We start from the raw sequence: 13910 nt of genomic DNA on the forward strand, positions 1-13910 counted from the left end.
CAGGAAATTGTCCTTTATCAAAAACTACACTATGCAGCTTAATCTTTACCTCTTCTGGAGATAACGTTTCAGCTGCATGGATTTATTGCGTTGTTTTCTTTTCCTGAAACATTAAATTAATCTTTCCAATCCTGCTTTTGGTTGGTTTGTAATTTGAGAGATGTTTGTCTCCCTTTAACCGTTCAGATTACATGGTCAACTGGAATAAATAGGCCTGTTTATTCAGCGCTTCTAATTGTTATGTCTTTATGTTTACAACTTACAGAACACTTGACTAGTTTATAGACATTTTGTTTCTATTTATCATTTTATTGTTGGTCATTAGTGCTCTTTATATATATTTATATAATATTTATACACACCATTTCTTTTATCACCACTTGTGTACATAACAGTTCTGTCTATTCCTTGCCTTTTATTTGTTCACCTTTGTTGTCCTCGTCCCTAGCTGTTATTTTTTCTCTTTCTGTGTGAGAGAGATGCATAAAACTGGAGTCAAGTTCCTTGTATGTATGTACTTGAAAAAAAAAAAAATTATTCTGATTTAAAATCTGGTCTGATTCGTCAAAAATCAACACTGGCTCCTCTAGTGGACATTTTTTACCAGTTATAGTATTTCAAGTAAATAAATCAAAATTGATTTGCACTCGTGCTCAGCTTTTCACTATTTGACATATTCTGCGTAATAAATCTGTTAGTCCATGTAAATCCACATAAGCAGTTTACATGCATGTGTGTGTGTGCGTGTAATATATTTCTCTCTTTTTGAAGCTGTGTGTGTATTTGTGATTATTCACTGTGTGTATCCCATGTAACACTACCCTAAACTTGGTGTGTGTGTTCAGTACTTGAAGGGGCATATGTACGAGCGTGCCCGTGCTGCGTTTGTGTGTGTGTGTCCCCTATATGTTACATTTACCTAAACTGCTGCTCTCTCTTTTTCCTGCTTCATTTTGACAAATTTGCGTTTCCAGGAAGCCTCTGAGGTCAGCGCGGCATCTGTTGCTACTTATAGGTCCAAGATGCAGTCATGAAGCACACACACATACGCACACCTACACACACACACACACACACACACACACACACACACGTGCATGGTGCAGGAGCTGCTTTGTATAAGTTACTGAAGAACCGAGACCCAATCAGACATGAAGGCGTGTTTAAAGTTCCCAAAGTGACTTTAAAGAGGAGTCCAGGTCTAGACCTCCAGGTTTAACGGAGAGGGTTAAGAGGGTGTATGTGAAGGAAATGGATCATTATTTTAAGGGGGCTAAACTTGAGTTATACAATAATTTTAGCATTATAAACAATGGACCAGTTAAATGCAATGAAATAATGCAATAGTGATTTTGATCAATTCAGACATTCAGCTGTTTTCTTAAAGCAGAAAGTGAATACATTTTCTCAAATAGAAGCTCTATGACTTCATGCCGTCTCATCTTCTTCTTATGTGTGCATGTGTATGTTTCTTCTTTGAATATCAGATTACTGACATGCAGACAGTCGTTCATTCTCTCAGAGCTTCGGCCAAAGCGAACAGAACACCTGGATAGTTAAACTGGCTGCATTGGTTTGGCCAAAGCCGTCCACTGCATCAGCCCTTCACCCCCAACTGTTTCACCCTGTCAGTCCTCATTCCCTTTCATTCACGTCTCTTCGCCCCAAACCACATTCATGACCAAACATGGCCTGATCCCATCAAAGTGATGCATCGAAGTACCTCAGCGAAAACCCTCAGATACTTCGGCGATACCGCAGCGATGGAAGCGGAGAAGAAGAAGAAGAAGGAGCCCATTTTGCTCTCACGGTTTCTGGAAAGGCATCGAGGAGGCACCGAGGAGAGAAAGATGAGAGAAGCCAGACGTCTAGAAAAGATCTGTAAGGAAAAGGTTTTCTGTTCTTGGTTTGGTCTGAAGCCACAGGAACTGGGCTTCACAGCCAAGTCCCTGAGCAGAACCCAGAACCGCAGATCGCAGACCTCTGTCTCGGTATGCAGAGAGGTCTGCATTCCAGTTAAACCTCATGTTTGTTTTTTCATATTTATGTCATGAAGTGAAGCGAAGGTGAAAACATACATGCTTAAATTAAGTGATTTTACTTGATAATTCAACACAAAACAGAATGCAATGCACCATTTATCACCTGTGGATACAGAAACAGAACATCTGGGTCACTGGGTGACATGTCTGTTCTTTATTTTGAGTCAGTCCCACATACGCCATCCTGCTGCTGTAAATAGTCAGCGCACCAATTCCACGGCTGAAAATATCCCCGCAAAAATGCACTATTTACTCGTGTTTGGGTAAAGTTTAGTAAAAACTACCGTGCCCAGATGTTTTATCTGACACATGCCAGTGTTTTATGTAATATTAGGCCTCATGCAAGAAGCAACATACAAACAAATGTTCTCTTCATTTTGTCCGTATCCACGATTCATTCTTATTTTGTTAGTACCCATTGATTTCTGGGATTCACCAATGTTTTCTTACTCTTGCTCTTCTCTTAGGTAAGAGAACATTTTACGAGTTGAGGGGCACTCTTATCAAGGTAAGAAAAAAATATCTTGTTTTCCTAATCCACAAATTATTTGTCCAATGCAAGGAAACATTTTTGATGAAACAAGTTTTAAATTTGAGGATGCCCAATGCTCCTCTTGGGTTTTTGTACACAGCACAACACCTATAGCATTTAGGGTGTGTTACCTATGCTAATACCTGTCCTTATAATGTGTTTGGGGGTGGTACCTATGCTAATACGTACATTTCCTACACTGTTTTCTCTTCTTGCTTGGGCCAGAGTCGACATCATTACTCGCTGCCATCGCCACCGCCGCTCTCTCTCTCTCTTGCTTCACCACTCACTCATCACTTCATCACCCACTAAGCATTGGCCCTGCTTCAAAATACCTACTGTATTCTCACTACAGCTGGCTCTAGAGAGGGCCATTCGCGTTTTCTTGTCGGCAACCGTAGCTCTTCTACACGCTTGACACACAGAAGATGCTTCAGTTGTTTGCAATCTTCAACCTCACCGCTAGATACCGCCAGATCTTACACACTGCTGCTTTAATAGAAATAATGAACTGAATTTTCTTGAATCAATTCTGAAGTGGCATGAGAGGAACTGCAGCTGAAGACGCTTTTCACGTGGGCTTCAACATCTGTGCTATTGGTCGTTGTTTGGTTCTGGCGGATCAGCTGAAAAGGAACCAGTGGGGTGTCCTGCAGTCTACATGTACCCACAACATCCTTGGTTTGGTTTCAGCTAGGGACTTCTACATTTACTTACACACGTCGCTCTCCTTCTCTTTTTTATCGCTCTTCATATCTCCTGACAGGATCTACTGTCAACTATCCAATAAAGGCAAAAAAACAACCGAAGGGGAGCCAACACTGAGGGCTCCTCTCAATAAAAGTTGTGGTTTTATGGAGGATTATTCGCTGGACTATTTCTTGGAGGGGACTCAGATTTTTGGTTTTACACTTCAGTTTTTGGATGGATTAAACAAATACAATATAATGTGTTTATTAGTCAGCTGTGGAAGTGCTGGTAGGTGGCCAGACTAGCTGTTTCCCCCTGTTTCCAGCTAACAGGTTGTGGCCATACATTTAACACACAGACATGAGAGTGGTATCGATCTTCTCATCTAACTCTTGGCAAGAAAGCAAATAAGTGCATTTCCCAAAATGTAAAATTATTACGTATTTCCACCAGCCGCCAAATTACACGTCAACCTTTTAGTTGCCTTAGTTTTTGCACTGCTCCACTGAGCTGTGAGTGTTGCTGAACTGCACGGCGAGGAGATGTTAAGATGCTGAACCCGCGGGGTGATGGACTCTCCGTGGCCCGCCGTGTTAACAGGACAGACCTGTTAGAGGAGCGAGGACCACCCCAATGCAGCTTCCCTCGATAAAACTCAACCAGATGTGTAATGAAGGCCGTGTATGCGTGAGGACGGTGTGTGTATGTGTGAGTGTAATCATTCTCACCTGTGTTGCCGCTGTGTGCTGATACAACCCCCCCGTGTGGAGGTTAATGGATGCGATACCCTGTTGGGTTCGACCAAGTTTCTGCCTTTGTTTCTCTCTATCCCCGTCACAATTCTGCAGATCTTACATCACCTCACCCTCCTCGTTTTCTTTTTGTCCCGTCCAACATTTTCTTTTTCTATTTGCGGTGTTTTAGGTTCTCTTCCCCCCTCAGGGCTTACATGCGGAATTAATTTTCATATTCCCTTTCCATAATTCCCTTTCTCCTCCTTAACTGACAGCCCTTCTCCCTCCTTCACCTCCTGTACCCCCTCCTCCTCCCCTTCATCCCCTCATCCCTACCTTACAGCTGTTGTTTTGGATTAGTCAAATAGCTCCTGTCAGATCCAGTGATCCTTCTCCTTTGCCACCCACAGAGCTGCACTCCACTCACTCACACTTTCTGTCTCTCTCTTGTGCACGTGCACACAAGCCGTATTGACGTCTTTGACAGGTGCGTGTCAAGGTGTCTCTGTGGGCCGGGGCCGTGAGGTTGCCGTGGTTTCAGAGGGCTCCGCTGGCTTTTCTTTCTTTTCAGGTCCAGGAAGGCGCGACGGTGCTGGCGTAGCGCTCACACCTCTCAGTAAAAAAAAAAGGGTGTTGTTCTAAATCGGACAAGGAGCGTCATAAATTCCCAGAGTTTTACTTCCCTGGAATTCACCTTTACCTTTCAGCTGCTGCTCTCTTCTTCTTCTTCTTCTTCTTGGATGTCTCGAGGAGTCTTTATTATTTTTTGGGGGAATTTTGACAGCTGCAGGTCTGGTCATCCATGCTGGGCGAGACTGACTGACACTGAAAAGGGTTTTGACATGATGATGGCAAGAGTAATAGTGTTATTTCAGTCATTTTGGAGAAAGGGAGTAACTGGGTGGTGCATGTGTGTGTGTGTGATAGAACGAGAGAGTCCAGTTGCAATAGAACAGCAAAGATATGCGTCGAAGCAGAGTCGGGAGAGGTGCTACATAATAATTTGACAGAGACATGTCGAACCAATGATGTTGTTTCAGTGATTACAGAAATAGGTTTGCTTTTAGTTTAGAGTTTCAGTGATACAGTATACGGTAGGGGTGCGGTGCAAAGACAACACAGGAGTAGCTGTTACTGTTATGAATGAGTGGCAGAAATCTGTCTCCTTTTGACCATAAATGTTATACGGTACATTGTAAGGGGATTTCATGTCTGTGTTTATGAGTTTGTATTGAGATCAAGCATGCAGTGGTAGTCCGAAATGAAATTTGCGGTCTAACTTGGGTCATTTCTCAATGACAGGGTGCCATCTAGGTTGATATACAGGTAGTGCTTGAATGAGACATATAAAAGACAAGATTTCTTACACTTTCAGAAAAATGAGCGTTAGAGACTACAAATGTGTTGTAAGCATGTAAATGAGAAAAGATTTGTTTATAAAGCATATAAAAATGGTTAGAGCTTGAGTACAAAAAAAAGAGGTAAATATAAACAAGATTAGCAGCTCTGTGGGCTTTCATTTCTTTGACCTAAATGCTAATATTAGCATGCTAACATACTCACAATGACATTGCTAACATGCTGATGTTTAGCAGGTATAATCATAGCCTGTATATAAGAAGTGGACGTAGTCACCATGACATTGGTTTGTGGACTTGGCTATTTTGAAGCCTCGAGTTCGGCATGTTGGTCGTCGCCATCTTGGTTCTTTGCAACCAGAAGTGACACGAGAGGGTGGAGCTAAGTAGTCTACAACCGAACGCTGAATAAGACATTTCTAGGCTACCAAAAAGGTTATAATTAACTTTCATGAACTGAAAACCCGGACTACCAGACTGGACAACGCCGTGGTAGAGACCTGTCGATCACAAGGTAGCCACGCCCTAAAGCATACCCTGCTTTATGGTCTATTTGACTCTAAATGGGAACATAATATACTAAATGAACATCATGCTGTATTGAAGAAGACTTGAAACCAGCGGCTGAGGCAGTTGGCTGCATTGGCTTCACTTGGTTGCCCACTTGGTATAATATTTACTGTGTTCACCATCTTAGTTTAGCATGTTAGCATGTTCACATTTGCTTATTAGCACTAAACAACATAGCTTACAACTGAGGCTGATGGGAATGGTGTTTGCAGGTATTTGGTCATAAACCAAAGTCATGGACAAAATAAAAAATTTGATTTTAGATGAAAGGAAATGGGATCCCCAAAGTTATTACAATTCATCCTGAGAGGGACATGAAAAAAGTCACGGCAATAGTTGTCAAGATATTTCAGCCTGGACCAATATGGTGGACCGACCGACCGGCATTTCATTAGTAGAACTACAACTGAAACCAGAGACATGTTCGCTGTAGAAATGCTCCTTGATATGAGTCAGTGTTTGAATTGAGGTCATCAGAAATGAAAAGAAATGCACATGCCCATCATCCACTATGCTCACACTCCTGTTTCTATGACTACTGAGCTGATTTCAGTTGTTCCAACTACACATCAACCTTTCTTTGTATTAAAACATGTTTCTTTCACACATTTTTACACAAACATAAGCCGACCAGGCGGTCCGGTGCTTAACATTTTCCTACTTCCGACCCTGTGTTCAGATCAGATCTTCTTTTTCGCCGAAAGACTTTAAAAAACCTTCAACAAGAATGTCATATTCTTCTAATTAGACTACTGTCGGCTTTGTTCCAGCCTTCACATATCAATCATGGTAGCTGTCGGCTCTTTATGGCCATATAAATAATGTATCAATCACACACACACTATTACGCACATAGATTGATGTGGTGGCTTTAATCAGTTAAATAGCTCCGTGCCAATTAGCAGTATTTCTATCCAGTTAGCAGACACTATTATAAAGCCATCAGAGTCTCGCACGATTGATGAGTGTGTGTGTGAGAGAGACATTACTGAGCTATGTAAAAATATAGATTGACATTCAAGGTTTTCTTTTAAATGATCTTCAAATAACTGCATATTAGACCACAAAAGACCCTCTTATGTTTATATACATGCACATCTATAACCTCAGCTCCTCAAATCACCTCACATTCAAACTCGCTTTACTCACAGCTGGTCAAACTCCCTGTCGGTAAAGGACAACATCTCGCCTCCTCCTCCGTTCCCTCTTCCTCTTCCTCCTCTACGTCCTCTCGGTCTCTCCATCCTGGTGTTTTCTTCTCCATTGCCCTGCGTTCTCCTTCAGCTTTAAGGACAAGATCCGACCTCTTCCTCCACTCGCGGGCTTCCTCTGTAAGACAATGGCAGGCCAAAGGAGCTGTGTGTGCATGCAGAGAGGTGTGTGTGTGTGCACGTTTATTTGCAAATATACTCATATGTGTAGGTGCATTATTAGTTATTAGTAGCATCTGTATACATGTTGTTTCTTTTATATGTCCGTGCAGGTTTGTAGATTTGATGTATGTGTGTCGTTTATAAATTACATATATTAGTTGGTGTTCATGTAGATTTATGACGCAGGAAACAGCGACTATGTCTCTGTAAAACAATAGAAGATTCACAGCGCTACTGCAAACACACACACATGCACTCTTTTGGCACTCGCTTCTCCTGAGACCACTTCGCTTCGACCACAAGGAACTCCCTTCCTGCTGCAATGCTGGCACACACACACACACACACACACTGAGTGACACATCCCCTGGGCTCCAAGTCATCAGGATAAAGCTTCAACAGTTGTGCATCCTCTTTTCGAAAGTAAGGAATAAAACACAAGGGAAACAGGATACAGGAAATAAAAGTGAGAAGTCTTGTACGTCCACGTACGAGCTGTCAGGTTTATTTATGGGATTATGGCTGTGAGGAGATAAAGAGAAAGAGTGTCGCCCTCATATATCAGCTTTTCCTGCTTTGATAAACTATGTCATATGCAGCCGTATCAGACTGGAAAGCACTACATTATTGTTGCAAAGGAAATGCTAGATTCCACTGTGTGTAATCCTCATGAGACAATAGCCTTGAGTGGCCGTGTTCACTTATGGAGGTATAATAAGCTTTCTTTCTTTCATGTCACCCTTCCCCCCCCTCTGTGTCGATGGAAGCGCTGAAGGCCCACTTGAGACGGGCAAAGATGCCGTAGCCACCGTCCGCTCCCCCCTGTGAATGCAGACAGTCACCCCGAGATAAAGGTGAGATAAAATACATGAGATTATGGTTGAATCATTGAGCTTTTCCCCCTATTCTCTCGCACAATGCAGTAACAGTCAATCACCTGCATAACACAGCCTAAATATAGGGTTTAAGACTTGTTACACCACTACCCGCAAGGCTTGTAATTGAAACTTTTCCATTCTGTTTTTTTTTTTTTTTTCAAATGCTTTGGCTGCCGAGGGGAGATTGGCAGCTCTGAGTGGCCAGCAGATGAAGCGGCTGGCGCGCTAATGAATAGAACGCTGATTGCAGGATCCCCGAGATGCAAATTACCGCGCCTGCCACCCCTGACGACCGGCAATTACCGGGCCGCCGCGGCGGACGCCTCGTGCATATTCATCGCACCCGCTGGGCATATTGATCAACAACTTACTTCAAGCAAGAAGCACTGAAATGTATCGTGTCGCTCAGTCAGTGCTAAAAAAAAAATACTCTTTATTTCACTGTTGTCAAAATTAACACAGTAACATCCAGCAGGACCGGCCCTTTAACTAGGTATTTCTTTTAATCAGGCTCAGGTATAGGCTAATTGCTAGTATGTCACATTCAAGAAGAAGTGACAAAACATGTCATTCATTAGAAAATAATCTGCATTCAGATATTAATTCCTGCTTGTACTTTACCTAATTAACTGCACTTTAAGTTCACTGCCCCAAACAATGACGTGCAGCTTTAAGTTTTGTCTAAATCTTGACAAATGTTTCAGGCTTTTCTTATTTCATTCGCAGTGGACAAAATCAGAAAGCGTATTAAATGCAATGCTTTTTCCCCAATTTTCTTCACACCACATATGCTCATTAAAGATTAGTTCAGTTTCGTTTAGTTTTAACATGAGTCACAGGTCTTTGTAAGTCAGAATTATGTCATTATACTAATAGCAGTCCATTTGGGACTGTGTTAAAATGACAAGCATTCCTCCTGTTTTCATGCTGCTAATAAGCACCTACACTCAGTATTTAACCCTCAGCATTGACAACTGAGGTTTAAATGTTATTTTTGTCCATTTAACTCATATTTTGGAGATACGCATACTTTTTATGGAGTCATTCCTGAAAACACACACACACACACACACACACACACACACAGACACACACAGACACACACACTCAAGCGTTGTGCAGAACATGGAATATGAATATGAAAGGGCTCCTTTCAACAACAACGGAAAAACAAGAGCGCTGCCAGCGGTTAATGGGACCAAATGAAGGAAAGCTGAGCAACATCGGATTTTGAGCTCTCTCCCTCAAAACAAACATCCAATGATCACATTAGCGATGGATCACAGAGCTGTGTCATTATTGTCTTGTGTGTCCTGTCTGGTTTAGAGAGTCACTTCCACATCTGAAAAACAACACAACAACAACAAAAAAGATTTGAGATGACAAAAACTTCCTTTCCGGAGAGTCAAATTTTCTAAATGATTTATATTTTTTATCCCAGACTTACCGGGCAGAAAATAGCAATCCAAAGGTCACTGTATATTTATGATATTTAACATTATTTACACTGAAGAACCCACTTAAAAACAACCTGTTTATTAAAGGAAATGTTTTTTTCTAACCACAATGGTTTCACTATATTTTTAGCCTTTCATCATGCAGTGAAATTTAGTTATTTATTACCTAGAATAATAAAGGTCTTAAAGCCCCTGAAAGCTTGGTGTAAATCTTGAATATTTCTCAATAACATAACATATTTATTAAATAATTAACGCTCAAATTCAAAGTTTGGAAAAACTGTCATCAGATTTTGATTGAAATTTTGCTAAATCCTGGTGCACAGAGACATATGACATCATCTTTATTCAACTCCTGTTCACTTCAAACCAGTGAGAAAAACCAACCTGTTCTCACTCCCAACTCCTCAAATTCCACTGTTTGGTCAGTGCCCCTTTATTTTGAAAGGACATGTGCATGTAACGAGTGTATATTGACACGTCGTCCCTTGTGCGTCCTAAAGTAACGCAAGAGGGGTACCCCGTGCGTCAGTCTCTGATGCTGACCACACGGCGGTATTCAACGAGTTTGGAGTGAGAATGTGTTGGAAAAACAAAAATGTTTCAACCTTTAAAATCCAATTTTGTAACATGGCCCCTCTACAAGATACCTAATAATACCTAATAATGCAGGACCTGTGTTAGTCGATATTGTACCTTATGGTGCAAATTTCCAAACAAAATTCAAATTAATCAAATCAACAAAAACAGGTAAAAAGAGGTACTTTGGGGACGTTGCCTGCGTTGCCCAGTTGGTAATCCAGCCGTAATAGGTGAGCCTGAAACTGGAGCCTCAGCACTTTGTGAGAAACAACTGCCGAGGTGCCAATGAGCAAGACACCAAACTTACATAACTGTTATAGCGGCTCAGATGTCAACAGGACTGTAGTTGCACCACTAAGCAGCTCCCAACGGTGCTGCCCTCCCTCCCTCCTTCTGCTGCTACTTCCCCGGCCCAGTGTGCTCTTAGTGAAGTTTTCCTCTTAAATAAGGGTTAACACACACAGACACACACACACACACACAGACCTCTTTCTCTTTCAACTTTTCATACACTCACCAGCTATGCATATAGATGCATATCTTAAATATTACCAACCCTCCTGATAATAATCTCCACACACATACTGAACAGTCTGACGTGTTTCCGTCACACAATAGCAACCTGCAGTCAGGCGGGGGGGTGCGGGGGAGGAAAGCCCAAATGTAGGAGGAAGGGGGAAAAAAAACCTTATAGTTAAAGCAAAAGAGAAGAAAGAGCGAGTGCAGGTGCTGACCTCCAGAGCTGCTAACATATGTTGCTATCGGTGTGTAATTTCTCCGCTGCAGATTCTTATCTTCTTATCAGAGAAAGGCTGGTGTGCTGACGTCCGCCCATCAAACGGCGACTCGGCGGCCCAAATTGCATCAATCAGGGTCTGGAGTGGAGCGGCGCTTTGAGTTTCTTAAATTGGTGGAATAACGAATCTACTTCCAATTGTTACCTTAGATTTCAACTTTTGATGGGAAACTGTGAGAAACGCAGCAGAGGAAAAACTGTAGATGAGACTGTGGCTTGTTTGTATGTACAACTTGTTGCTGCCTCAAAGAACTTACAGCAAGATTTTCTCAATAATATACTTGAGTGATTGTAAACATCAGATTGCTTTATGCATAATTCAATCTGCATTGGGTTAGGAGGTTGTCCATAGGCTCAAACCAGTGGGTTACCCCCGAGTCTGAGAAGTGAAGCCAATGCTGAAGTGCCTTAAACTTGCATTCTTTCTAATAGCCAGCAGGGGGCGACTCCTCTGGTTACAAAAAGAAGTCTGATTGTATAGAAGTCTATGAGAAAATGACCCTACTTCTCACTTTATTTAAATCTTCAGTAATCATTGTAAACATGAATTTATGGTCTCAATCGCTAGTTTCAAATCTTCTTCAATACAGCATGATGTTCATTTAGTAAATTATGGTCCCATTTAGAGTCAAATAGACCATAAAGCAGGGTATGCTTTAGGGCGTGGCTACCTTGTGATTGACAGGTTGCTATCACGGCGTTGTCCGTTCTGGGAGTTGTCTGCGTTTTTGTCTTACAACCTTAACCCTTTAAAACTCACAGCGTGTTTTCAGTTCATGAAAGACCTTTTTGGTCGTCTGAAAATGTCTTATTCAGCGTTCGGTTGTGCTTAGCTCCTCCCTCTTGTTTCACTTCTGGTTGCAAAAAAACAATATGGTGACGGCAAAAATGCCGAACTTGAGGCTTCAAAACAGCAGTCCATTGTGGACTATGAGGTCAGCCAATTGACAAGCTTCATGATATGATATTATACTTCTATGATCTGCAATGATCCGATTCAGATTTCCTTCATAAAATGTAAATGATTGTGAACATATATCTATTACAGTGGAGTAGAATAAAGCTGTAATATCCCCAAAGGCTAATTTGGCGTACAGACAGCAGTCAATTGATAATAAATACAGAAAAGTTAAAAATGTTAATACCAACATCATCACTTGGGCCTTTTTCACAGGAGACACTTTGACCTAGCTTATGAAATGTTGACATTTCAGGGATCCATTGTTCAGAGGACAACGATGATATTTCTACTATCTCACTTACATCACTCGGATCAGCTCCCAAAATCAGTGATTGAACTTTGTGCTCCAACTTGAATTAATGCTATAAAGGGAGGCCATTTATTTTTCCTGATCAACTCCAAACGCAACTCATTTTTTCAAGTTCTACAGGATCACAGGAACAATTGTCACCTGTTTTCAACCATATTTGTTGGGACCCTAAAGCTTCCTGATCAGGATAGTCATGCTGCAGATGAAAATAATGAAAAGTTGTGGAATGGACTGATTCCTCTGTCTGTCTGTCTGTCTGTGTTTGTTTGCCCGTCTGTCAGCCAGCCAACGTGAACACAAGTCAGTCCTGCCAGCAGCAGAATTGTAACAGGAAGCAATCACTTCAGGAGCAAAATGACTATTGAGAGGCGTCAGTCATGTTCATGGCCAGAGCAGCAAGAGTGTCGCACAGCGTGATGCTGAAGGTGAGTTTGTTTCTCTAAGAAGTGCTTTTTCAGGATTTTACCTGATCGATCTGGTGTTTTAAATGCTTTTATGTTTGCTCCGGCTGTCACATTTGTGTATTATATGACTTTTGTTGCAGCGTCATGTTGTATCATAAACGTACAGTTCAATTTTTCACACCAAACTGACAGCTTGGTTCTTAAAATATGAAAATCACAAGTAGATTTCAGAGTGAAGTTCACATTTCTCATCATCCAAATAAACCCTTTAATATTCCAGTCTGTGGGGTAATATTACGAAAGTGATGACCTGACCCTGGGTGTCTTTGGTGTTAGCGCTCTTCTCTGCTGGTGTGTGCATTTTGCCGGTGTGGTCACATGATCGCTTGTGACAGGGGTCACGAGGGGTCAAGTGGGGTCATGAGTAGTATCCTGACATCCTGCCAGTCTAATCACCTGTTTATTTTTTTAACAACCAAACTCTGATCCACGTTGGCTGAAGAGGAGAGAGAGGGAGAGGGAGAAAGTGACAGTAAGAGGAAAGGTTGATTGAGGTTCAGCTCGATCGTGATCGATCTCATGTCGGGATGTGCATCTCATATTTAGTGGTAGTTTTGGTACAAAGTGCTAGCACGTTAAGTTTACATGTCTCTTTATTTAACTCCTTTATATACAGCAGCCTGGAAGTGGATAAGTTCTTACAAACTTGTGTAGTGAAGCCAAACACCGTTCAGATCTACAGAACTTTCTTTTAAAGTCTGGTGGAGATCCAAAAGTTTCCAAAGATACCAAATATGTCCAGAATTGAATATGGATGTTTATGTGAAATGTGTATAAAATTCAAATATTTAATTTTGATGAAACGGTGCAGCCACTTAGAAACACGTAGTTGTTGGGTGAACATTATATAGCTTCAACGAAGAGCTGAAACAAGCAGATTCATAATATACTGTACATGTCATACTCTCAGACAGTGTAAATTCATTTTCCAACCTTAAAGCTGCTTAAAGTGGAAGTTAATAGGCAATACTAAATATTAAAGGGTTAAAATAATATTTCTTCTTATTTGAATTCTCACTTAAATGTATCAAAATTACATTTTGATTTGCTAAGCACTTAGAAACATGGAAATATCTATTAAGACAGTCTGTTGGGATAACAACACTAAGAGAAGTACAATAGCAGTACAGCTTGTTGCTGCCCTCTTTTGGGAGGTGCTGGTA

This window comes from Sebastes umbrosus, chromosome 19 (genome assembly GCF_015220745.1).
Source record: "Sebastes umbrosus isolate fSebUmb1 chromosome 19, fSebUmb1.pri, whole genome shotgun sequence".
NCBI lineage: Eukaryota > Metazoa > Chordata > Actinopteri > Perciformes > Sebastidae > Sebastes > Sebastes umbrosus.